A 12,337-nucleotide genomic window follows, 5' to 3' on the forward strand; every position below is an offset into this window, starting at 1 on the left:
ACACACACACACAATGTGGATTTCTACTTGCCTCAGTCTTAAAATTTGCATTTGTGGCAGTTCTGGTGGTTAGCCTTGTGAACAACCAAGAGGCCTGATATTATGCCAGTAAAACTGTCTCATAGGTATGATTGAAACAGTTTTATTAGCAACATATGGGGCATGAAGGAGCCACAGAGGGGAGTTTGGAGTGTGAGGGTGCTGGTCTGTCTTTTTTGGCATAAAATTATATCAGTCCTCATGCATGGTGTTATTTGCTGCTGCCTAGGGAATACAGAAGAATAACTTCTAATGTGGTAAAACAAACAAACAAAAAAAACCAGAATAAATTGTAATTGTTGAGTTTATAAGGAATTATTTGGATGAAAGATGTACTTTGTTCAAACCTAAATTTTATTTGGTCTTTTAAATCAAAACCCAACTTTTCAATAATTTGAATTTTTGGATCAACTTTACATAATAGATGCCTAGCTGACTTTCGTAAATGGGGAAAAAATTTGTTTCTTTTTCTTATTGTGACAATGTATGGTTCTGTTTAATTAGTTTCGCTAAATATTTATTAATTTTCTTTAGAGGTATTTGTCACATTTAAATGATGAGAGCATGCTGATTACTAGATGCTACAGAGAAGACAATATGAGACACAGCCTGTGGGCTGTGGAGTTTAATTCTATAAAAGCAATCACATGTGGATGATGTTTAAATAGTCAATGATAGGAATGACAGACACACATGTCAGCCAAGTGGTTACCTCTGGGAAAGAGGGAAGTGGGATCAGGAAGAGGAACAAAGAATCTTCAATTGTTAATTTTTTTTTTTTTTAATCTCCTTTTCCACTAAGATGGATTGTCAGAGATTTTAAAACCAGAGATTCAGGTTGGGACTAAGGTAGTGGAATAGTTGGTTGCATCTTCTTTTCCTCTATTTATTTCCTGGCTTGTTCTGTACGGTTTCCTAAAGATAGGCAGATAAGTTGGAAGAGATTGAGAGAAAAGCCGGGGGTCTGGGGGTTAGAGAGTAATAGATTCTGGAAAAAGCCCTGCAGAAAAATGTACTGAAATATTTTTCTAACTTCATCCCAGTTCTGCTCACTACCTCAAGACTTAGGTTAAATACAAGTGTTTATCTTATTGTCTACTCTGAAATACTTATATATTTTATAGGTGGTTTTTCAGTTTTATGGAGGACAGTTACTCAGGCAAAATTCCTTTACTCTAGAATTACTTTTGATCCTAAAACTGGTTTCAGAGAGACCTAGGCTATTGAAATGGATTAGTCATTAAAGTGATTAATCTCAAAATGGCTAGTGTGGTTCCTTCTGTATACTAGAAAAATAATATCGAAAGCCAAGCTGTTCAATATTTAGATTGCAGTGATTAAGAAAGCAGCATGGATTATATGCTCATTTCTAGAGTGTGAGCAAATAGGGTCACACTTCAAGTGCTTTTCAGATACTTACGACTACTGACTGTCATGTTTTATGACAAGATGATTTTATCTAAGAGCTATTTCCATGGAGTTTTTTTATGTGGATGGAAGACCAAATCTCTGCTTGAAAATGTAAGCAAGAATCTTGACACTCATTCTCCCTTTTGAAAATCAGGTTGAAAGTTTTGACTCTCCTAGGAGGAAAGAGAAGTACAGTTGAATAGTTTTGTTCTGCGTGGAGAACAATTTGTTGTTATTGTTGTTCAGTTACTAAGTAATGTCTTATTCTTTGCAACCCCATGGCCTATAGCATGCCCGTCTCCCCTGTTCTCCACTATCTCCTTTAGTTTGCTCAGATTCATGTCCTTTGAATCAGTGATGCCATCCAACCATCTCATCCTCTGCTGCCCCTTTCTCCTCCTGACCTCCGTCTTTCCCTGAATCAGAGTCTTTTCCAGTGAGTTGGCTTTTTCCATCGTGTGGCCCAAGTATTGGAGCTTCAGCTTCAACATCAGCCCTCCCAGTGAATACTCAGGGTAGATTTCCTTTAGGATTGACTGGTTTGACGTCCTTGCTGTCCAAGGAACTCTCAAGAGTCTTCTCCAGCAGGGGAACAGTACTTGGTAGAGGTGTACATTTATTGGTGGTGATTTGAGACATATAGGAAGAAAAAATATTGAGTAGTTGTAATATGTTTTAAGAGAAACTGAGTTTTACTAAATGAAATAGTAATAATCTTAAATTTATCATTTATTTAAACCTCTCCCACCAGATCTTTTAAAAGAGCAGCTAAGAAATATATTCTATCTGATTTGAATTTAATTATTACGATTTTTTTCTTGGGTAAAATGCCTTATGAACAATGTAGAAGACATAACTGATTGAATAATCAACATTTCACTTTACTGACACTTACTACTAAGTATGTTTATTTAAGTTCAGATAATAATTGAAATAATGAAGTAGGATTACATTAGTAATATAAAATTTGTTCAGAATAAAGATAGTATATGGATTAATTGAAATAATCCACCTGTACTATAAAATAATGATTAATGGATTGTAGCCTTATATTTGTGAAGCTCTGTGTGTATATGTGTATAGTTATCATTATGCACAAATGTAATTATTTATATTTCTGACATATGCTGTTTCATTTTATCATCACAACAGTTTTGGAAATAAGGGGGGGTAGGTGAGATTTCTCTTTACTAAATGTGGAAAACTGAGTGGCATAATAGTTAAATTGTTTGTTCATGGGCAGGGCTGCACTAAAATTAGGGCTCCTGACTTCGGGTTTAGTGCTCTTTCCCAGTGGACTGTAGTCAGAACACGATACTATGACTGTCCTGTAGGCTTCCCTGGTGGTTCAGCTGGTAAAGAATCCACCTGCAGTGCAGGAAACCTGGATTTGATCCCCGGGTTGGGAAGATCCCCTGGAGAAGGGAAAGGCTACCCACTCTTGTATTCTGGCCTGGAGAATTCCATGGACTGTATTGTCCATAGGGTCACAAAAGAGTCTGACAGGACTGAGCGACTTTCACTTTCACTTCAGGGCTGCACTAAAATTAGGGCTCCTGGCTTCTGATTTAGTGCTCTTTCCCAGTGGACTGTAGTCAGAACAGGATACTATGACTTTCCTGTAGTAGTTAATATAACTTAGTTACCAAAATGCCTTATTTAGGGTATGCATATTAATTGTAATCAAAACTTAAACACTATTAGGGCTAAGTCTTGTTTTTTGTTGTTCTTTAGTTGCACTAAAATCTAACTTCCATGTGTTTTGCTACTTATATATATGTCTTTTGGGAGATTTTGAAAAACTAAAGTCTTCTTTCTCCTGTGGAAGTGTTAAAAATCCTAAGAAGCTTTCTTGAGATAAAGTTTGTCCCCTTTCAATTATTAAATGTGCTTTTCTCTTATCTGTGAATTTCACCTTCAGTTTATTGGCAACTGCTTTTTCATGAGAGGATCGTTGAATTATGATTAACTCCTTGCAGCCTGGCTTTGGTCCCACCTCTATACTAGAATTACACTCTTGAAGGTCACTGGTGACCACATTCTAGCCAACTGTAGATTTTTTCCGTCAGTTCTCAATCTCCTTGACTTATAATGCCATATGACCTCAGTTTTTCAGTTACATGACCACTCTATTTTGGATATTTGCTTTAAATTCTCTGCTGTCTACACTTCTTACGGTAATACCTGCCTTTTCTTTGTGGGGTGGGTTTTGTCCTTGTCCTTTGCTAGGTATTTACTGTTTGCATTTTGAATCTTATCTCTTTAGTTCTTCTTGCTTTGCACTGTGTCATCATTTCTCGTAACTCTCACTGGGATGGATATTGCTGGCAGTTCTCAGAGCTCCATTTCAGATCATTGGCCATCACCCAAACTCTAGTCTTGCACTTTCCTCTGTTTTCAGGTAGTTGTCCTTTTGCCTCAAAACAGATCTTTCTTGAGTTATCTCCTTCAGACTCTCTTCTCTGAATTTCTGAGTTTCTTTTACAAAAGGTATTCTCTTAACGCTTTGACATTTTACATTTGGTGTCCCTTATCTCCCAGTGTCGCTGATGTGCTCAAGTCTTTCTTGAAAATATTTCTTAAATTTACCCTGGCCTCTTCGTTCCTTCATCTTCCCTAAAGTACTTTATAGAGTGTGAAACACTTCCAAATGTATTTTTTAAAAATTTAAAATAAGCCAACATAATGCATTTATGAAATAGGAAGGGTGGATTTATTATCCCAATTTGCAGTTCAGGAAACATGTCCTGAGAGAAGTGACTTGTCAGAAATACCATTGTTGGTTAAGGTAAGAGCTATTACTGAAGCCAAGCTAATGTGATTTTAAGTCTGTCCCTGTGCCCAAATCTAGTGACTGTTGTGACTTCCTATTAATAATCTTTCACCTTCCAATTTTCTCCTTTAATTCACTTTGCTTTCTATGCTAGGTTGATGTCTGTAAAATCAGTCAAGGTAGCAGCTATTAGAGATTGATACAGTGTCTCAATCACTGTGCTATATAATATTATTTAATCCTCAGAACTACTGTGCAAGGTAGATATTGTATCCCTATTTTATAGATAAATACATTGAGGCTTACAATAACCTGCTAGTCATTTTGTGTGATGATGTCAAGGTGGGGGTGAAGATTCAAACTCTGACTCCCACTTCTGGTTCTTTTTACAGCGACATTGTGCCAAGTATCAAATTCTTAATGTTACTCTTCTAAGACCTTACTGTGGTTTCCTTTTGCTTACTTAACTCCATTTGTACCTCTTTATCAACCTTTCTGGACTCTAAATGATTTGTTTGTAAGTTTCTTTTCTGTTTATTTTTGTCAGAACTCTCCTCAGTGATTCCTCTAATCTTTACCTTGTTCTCATTTCACACAGACCGTATCTAGTCTCATTTTGTCACTTTAATTCATGCTGTTTACTACCTGTGTAGAAGGATGGCATCACTGACACAATAGACATGAGTCTGAGCAAGCTCTGGGAGATGGTGAAGGACAGGGATGCCTGGCGTGCTGCAGTCCATGGTATTGCAGAGTTGGATATAACAGCTACCGAACAACAACAACGGAATAATTTTACTTCCTCTTCTTTGCTTATCCATAGCCAGCTCTTTACCTTTTCTTCCTTCTAACATTTAGTAAGCACTCACAGCATACATGATGCTGTGATAGCAGTTGCTAGTATAGATGAGTGCCTGGGCCTTGTTGGGGAGATGAGTAGGTAATGGAGCCAGCTAGACTGGATTTCCCACTGGGATCTGAGAGCCTTAGCAGAGGGAGGTATGCATGGATTGCTATGGCAGCACTCAAGAGGATGTGATTAATTTTACCTGAGTTGTTGGGAAAGATGGGACTGAGGAGCTGACATTTGCGCTGTAACCTTAATGGAGGAGGGGCAGTTCTCCAGGTGGAGAAGGAGAGGGAGCCAGGCTTTGTGGAAAGAGGAAATATTTTATGAATAGAAGGATAAAATCACAAGGATATATGCCATATGTTGGAGTGTAAACATTAAAAGTTGCAGGGCTATGCAGCGGCGTGTGTTGTTGCCAGTGGGTCTCAAGTGATGGCCTTTCCCTTCATGGAATCATTGGTCTGGGTCTGTTGTTTGACCTTATACTCTCAGACACCTGGTATGGTGGGCCTGTTGAGAGTGACCCTCTCTCAGGAGCAGGGCCACATTAGCCGTACATTAGAAACTGGTATACACATATCTGTATGTGTGTATATGTTTGTCAATTTACTAATTTCCAATGAGAAATACAACTGTCAAGCAGATGGGATTGCTTATTTTGGCAGATCAGTTCATTGTCTCCCTATAGGCAGGCTTCTTGGGAAGCCAAGTTGTTAATATGGAGGTCAATTGATGATTGAGAAATACAGCCGTCAGGTTGACCCAGCATTTCTGACCAGAGCACTCTCTTCTGGCAAGATATATGGGAACCGTGTTGCCACAGACCACCTATTGAGCATGGCAAGAGAACCTGGAGAAATATTTGTTTGAAGAAGTATCTCTCAGCTGAGTTAGCTTAAGGCTCTCTTACCCACTCTAAGAAGAGCATTGCCAAGGAAACCAGATTATTCTAGTCAACTCGGCCAAAACTTCCTTTCCTGTGGTTTGGTTTGATCTTGTGAACATCTGCCTAGAAGGCTTTTCTGATTCCTTTGCTGACCAGTCCTTCCCTTTCCTCCACATTCTGTTTGGTGCTTTCTCCTTTTAGGTAGGTTGAGACATTCTGTCACATTGCAGAGAAGTTTTAAGAGCTGGGGAAACAGGAATTTTCATATTTCTGCTTTGATTTATCTTATACCACATTTATCTTAAATCACGTTTTCTTATTTTCAGTTGTTTGGGGCTAAAATTAGGAAATAGTGAATAGTAAGCTGAAGCCAAGTGAGATTTATGGTGGTGGGATATTGGAGATGAGGCTAGAAGATTAGGACCAGATTGTGAAGGGTCTTGGGTGCCATACTAAAGAGTTTGAATTTCAGAGTCCTCTCAATTCAGTTCTTTCTTCTGTGAATTCTTTTTTTCTCCCCATGTTGTCTTTTCAGTTTAAAAATTTTCGTTGTTATCTGTATCAAGTAGTTAATATCTCACTGTGGAGTGTTTGATAATGGCTCTCCTTAAGAGATCTTAAGATTTTTAAGAGATCTTATTTAGACCCTTTATGTTTTGACAGATAAATATTAGGTAATATTATCTGCAGTTTCAACATGAGATGCTTGAGAGCTTAAATTCTGCTTCTGACTTTCATTGTGCTTCATAATTCAAGCTATTTCCACAATGTTCTCTCTTATCCCCCAGTTTTTAAGGCAGGTGTTGCTTTTTACCTTATTATAATAGTTCTTTTTTATATTATTATATAATGTTTTTATTATGGTTCTTATATATATGAATAGCTGTCTTATTAATTAATTATCATGTATTTGTCTCTTCTCACTAAGCAGTTTGCCAGTTCCTTATATTTAGATGGAGCTGATACTTAGTCTTTTGTGTTTTATACCTAGCCCAGTTGAATTTAAAGCAATACTTAGCCAATAGGATGCTATTTTAGAGCCAGAAGTTAATCTAGTTCAGTACCTATGTTTTCTACATGAGGAAACAGAAATCCAGGGCTGCTGTAATTTGCGACAACATAACTAGTAGAGCCATGGCCAGAACCCAGACGTCATGGCTGTTCCCACCACCTTTGCACCATACTACACTGGTGCCCTATTTGACTGAGAGAGGTATTCCATAGGATGGAAGGGACCCTCAAACATCAATGTGTAATTTCCAAAACCACTGTTTAAAAACTTAATTTTAGCATCTTTTCTTGTTAGTGCTTGGAAGTGTTGAATGTTTTAGATCTGTGTTATGCAAGAAACAACAAGAGAGGGACATAGGGAAAGGAGTTCATGTATTGAACTTCTGTACAATGCCAAGCACTGTACAGGTGCACTTATCACCTCAGCTCTTGATTGCTACAGTCCTGTGAACTGTTACCCACATTTTGCAATGAGCAAACTGAGGCGCACGGGGGTGAAACAATCTTGCAAGTAGAACTAAAAGATGTGGGGTATAAGCCCAGGTCTACATAGCTACAGTGACCTCGCTCTTTCAATTATGCTTCACTGTTAGAGCTCTCAGCCAAAGCCAAGAATAGCAACTGTAACAGCAGGTACCACACCTGACTTTCTAATGAGGGGAAGTCCAGCAGCCGTCCCCCATTGTCTGTGGCAGGAGGTGATTGTTCGTGCCCGAACTGGGTGGTAGTGTCTGACTCACTAAGTAATCTCACATTTTCTAACCATGGCTTGTGGCTCATATTTGTGACCTTTAATATATGTATCTTATGTCATCATTCCCATTTCCATTCTGTGGGAGAATAGCACCAGATTATAAACCCACGTGTCTCATTCTTGCTTCTACCTAAGCCTCATTTTCCATCTTGTTAATGTGCCTTCTTTCTTCCTTTTCTGTCTCTACTCTTAACTCTTGTTGTAGAGAGAAAATTCTGTGTGCTTGTATCAGAGGTACTGGAATGGATGAACTTCAGTCCCCCCCGCCCCCAAATTCTTCTGTGTTGGTATGAAGAATCATGGGACAAAAAATAAAAAGAAGGTGATGCATAATCACATTATTTGTCTTCAAGTAAAACATTTTTTCAAAGTGGTAAGATATATGCAATTCATAACTTATATACAGTTCATCATTCATATTTATAAAATCTGTGTTTTGGTGCTAGATGCACTTACTTTAAGTTTCAAAGAATTATTTAAAAATACTTTTGAATCATGTCCCTAAGAGCTTTCAACACTGTATAAATAGTATACTTTTTAGCATTTCCTTTTACATACCTGCAGTTTGCATCATCTTTGCAATTGTTTACCAGTTTTTTTTTTGCAAGGCACATGTGAAGACTCAGCCAACAAATGTCATTATATATGTGGGTTTCAAAAAGCAACCAGGGGAAGTTTTATGTAACCTTTTCAAAGAGTTGTTACCTGGGCTTTCCCCATTTCAGAGCAAAACCAGATGTAAACCAAGGATGTGAACTAGTGTGCGTGTTTTTGAATTTGTTCCTTCTTTTAGGTTTTTCCAGTGATCGTTTTTGTTAAAATATTACACCTACCCCCTTGGAATTTAGATTGTTTCTGGTAAATAGTTCACTATAATCTGGTGATTTCTGTCACTTTGCTTGTCCAGTTAAATTCTTTTGGATTGTTTTTTAAAAAGAACAACACCGTTGTGAGATGAGAAATTAGAACCAATGCATTTGATTAAATGTGTTCATGGGGGAAAATATGCTAAGAAGCCATTAGAATTTCCCCTTTATGCCAAAAAGTGCATTAGACGAGTAGGTGGTACAGAGGGAGGTAACTCCAGGGAATGTCCTGAGGTAGAAGTTGTTGGATACTAAGAATACAGAGTGAAAGAGGATAGTGTTTCCTAGCCTGGGAAGTATAATCCCTTTTCTAAGTGGAAAGGCTCAAACTATAAACCACTGTGTTGAGATGGCATTTTTATTTATTTACAGTTTCTTTTTTGTTTAATTAAAGGTTGGTTGTAATTAAGATGAATTTTTTTTTAATCCCGTGTTGTCTATATTGCCCCACAAAAATCCACTAAGAGTGAATTAAAATTTTGTTAGGGGTGTCTGTGTTATGCTTATTCTTTCAGGTTTTAAATTTCATATGATCAGTGCCTTTTGCTAGAACACGGCATGCTTTATATTTGTTTTATAATTATCCAGGACAGACTTCCTCATGTATGTGATGGCACATAAGATGTTTAAGACAATCTCAAGTCTTCTACATAGTGGGTACTAGACAGTTACTGATTGAATAAATTAACAGTAAATAACTGTATGAATACAGAAATATGTGGGGGCATGTATGATTTTCTGAGTCAGAGTCATGATTTCTATGATAAAGTTCTTAAAATACAAATTTATATGAAATGTTTAGGTACTCAGTATATAAGAACTCACTATAAAAAATAAGGATGAATACATTAAAAAAATCTATAAATAAATAGTTATTATAATTTGGAATGTTTAAGACTTTTTTTCCTTTTATGCACACATACCCCCCCCCACATACACTTATACATTTATAGATGGAGAAATAAGAGAAAAATTTTAATGGCATGATCATCCTACATGCTACTTTCACATAGACTGTAGCCTGCTAGTCTCCTCTGTCCATGAGATTTTCCAGGCAAGAATGCTGGAGTGGGTTGCCATTTTCCTTCTCCATGATTTTAACAGAAGTAAAAGAAATTAAAAACAAAAGGAGTTATAGTAACAGTATGGTATAGTAAAAAGGAGTTAAGTGATCCTTTACATAAGAAATAGCTAAGTGATTTCACTAAAGTAGAAAGAAATTATGAAAAATGGTTACAGATCAGGATCATTATATTATATATAAATATTAACTATATATTACTATATCAGTTTATTTCCTGCAATGAAAAGTAATAAATTAACATATTTCCCTTTTCCTGCCTCCTAATTTTTATTACTTATATTAAATTTGTACCTTATCAAGTTGTATAACACTTGCATTCTATTGTAACTGATTTTCACAGTTATTTAGTCTTAGTTTTATATTTAAAAGTATTCAGTGCTTACTACCTCCTCTTTTCCTTTTTAATACAGCAGATTGCCTTGGGAAAATTCCACTCTCTCTAACTGATATCCCTAAATAAGTACCACTTTTTGTTTTTTTAAGAATATATTTCTTTGGTCAGTAGATGGAGAAACTGAATCCTATAGAGTAAATTCAGGTTTTGACACATGCAACTTGATTATAAAATATTAGTTTGCTTGAAGTGTAGTCCTTGAAATGTAAGTGTTTTCTTATTCCTTCCTTCTTCTTTCCTGTTTTTCCTTCTTTCTTCCTTCCTTTTATTTATTTATTTATTTTTAAAAAGAATTTGATGTGTAGGTCAAGCAGTAAAAACTATATAAAAATAGACTATATGAAATTGAAGTTGAAATTCAATGTTAAGGTCACTTTAAAAGTTCATACAATACATTAATGGCATATGACACAACCCTAGCATAATAAATAGAATTTAATGCTACAGTTAGTTAAGGTGGTGCATGCCATTAGGGAGGAAAATAGAAGCAGAACTATGAACTCAGAAAAGCATACATTGGACTAAAAGAATACCTGTCGGTTCAGTGCTATTGAGGAAAAGAACTCCTAATAGGAAATCAACTATACAGGCAGCCTGGGGTCAGAATGCAATTGGTTTTGAAAATCTAAGTGGTTTAGAATTCACTAAGTAGGAAATGAGGAGTAACTGATGGCTTCTCTAATGTTTATTTTGATTTATTTTTCATTGAATGAAAGATTCTTTAAATTCTGTAGTGCTTTATGTTTTCAAAAGCTTCACACACATGATTTCATAATAACCTTCCCCAACCCTTATATTGCCCTTTGTTATTATATTTTCTTTAAGTTGTGTATTTTAAAAATATTGATTATTTGTGCCTGATAAATAAAACCCTGGAATGCCCGATGACTTGAAAAGTTATTGTTGTTTAGTTGCTAAGTTGTGTACAACTTTTTGCAATCCCATGGATTGTAGCCCACTAGGCTCCTCTGTCCATGAAGTTTTCCAGGCAAGAATACTAGAGTGGGCTGTCATTTCCTCCTCCAGGAGATCTTCCTAACCCAGGGATCGAACCAGTGTGTCCTACATCTCCTGCAGAAGGATTTTGTTTTTTACCACTGAACCACCTGGGAATCCTAATCTCAGTTCAGTTCAGTCCGCTCAGTCATGTCCGCCTCTTTGCGATCTCATGAATTGCAGCATGCCAGGCCTCTCTGTCCATCACCAACTCCCGGAGTCTACCCAAACCCATGTCCATCGAGTCGGTTATGCCATCCAACCATCTCATCCTCTGTCATCCCCTTCTCCTCCCGCCCCCAATCCTACCCAGCATTAGGGTCTTTTCCAATGAGTCAACCCTTCGCATGAGGTGGCCAAAGTATTGGAGTTTCAGCTTCAACATCAGACCTTCCAATGAACACCCAGGATTGATCTCTTTTAGGATGGATTGATTGGATCTCCTTGCAGTCCAAGGGACTCTCAAGAGTCTTCTCCAACACCACAGTTCAAAAGCATCAATTCTGCGGCGCTCAGCTTTCTTCACCGTCCAACTCTCACATCCATACATGACTACTAGAAAATCTATAGTCTTGACTAGATGGACTTTTGTTGGCAAACTAATGTCTCTGCTTTTAAATATGCTATCTAGGTTGGTCATAACCTTCCTTCCAAGGAGTAAGCGTCTTTTAATTTCATGGCTGCAATCACCATTAGCAGTGATTTTGGAGCCCCCAAAAATAAAGTCTGACACTGTTTCCACTGTTTCCCCATCTATTTCCCATGAAGTGATGAGACCAGATGCCATGATCTTAGTTTTCTGAACGTTGAGCTTTAAGCCAACTTCTTCACTCTCCTCTTTCACCTTCATCAAGAGGCTCTTTAGTTCTTTTTCACTTTCTGCCATAAGGGTGGTGTCATCCGCATATCTGAGGTTATTGATATTTCTCCCGGCAATCTTGATTCCAGCTTGTGTTTCTTCCAGCCCAGCGTTTCTCATGATGTACTCTGCATAGAAGTTAAATAAGCAGGGTGACAATATACAGCCTTGACTTACTCCTTTTCCTATTTGGAACCAGTCTGTTGTTCCATGTCCAGTTCTAACTGTTGCTTCCTGACCTGCATACAGGTTTCTCAAGAGACAGGTCAGATGGTCTGGTATTCCCATCTCTTTCAGAATTTTCCACAGTTTATTGTGATCCACACAGTCAAAAGCTTTGGCATAGTCAATAAAGCAGAAATAGATGTTTTTCTGGAACTCTGTTGCTTTTTCGATGATCCAGCGGATATTGGCA

At 37.3% G+C, this 12,337-nt stretch overlaps 1 protein-coding gene across 45 annotated transcripts in view; it reads left to right on the top strand.

Moving 5' to 3' along the window:
* Window positions 1–12,337, top strand: part of QTMAN (queuosine-tRNA mannosyltransferase) — a 425,074-nt gene that overhangs the window by 48,698 nt on the left and 364,039 nt on the right. For 3 of the 45 annotated variants that reach the window (XM_081581728.1, XM_081581740.1, XM_081581774.1), the window contains one exon: window positions 7,929–8,045. The exons of the other annotated variants lie outside the window; for them this stretch is intronic. The gene's annotated coding sequence lies outside the window, so the exon portion shown is untranslated. Of the gene's footprint in view, window positions 1–7,928; window positions 8,046–12,337 lie in introns of those variants that run through there. 45 annotated transcript variants of the gene reach the window in all.

This window comes from Giraffa tippelskirchi, chromosome 3 (assembly GCF_054371585.1).
Source record: "Giraffa tippelskirchi isolate mGirTip1 chromosome 3, T2T-mGirTip1v1.2.pri, whole genome shotgun sequence".
In the NCBI taxonomy this organism is placed as follows: Eukaryota; Metazoa; Chordata; class Mammalia; order Artiodactyla; family Giraffidae; genus Giraffa; species Giraffa tippelskirchi.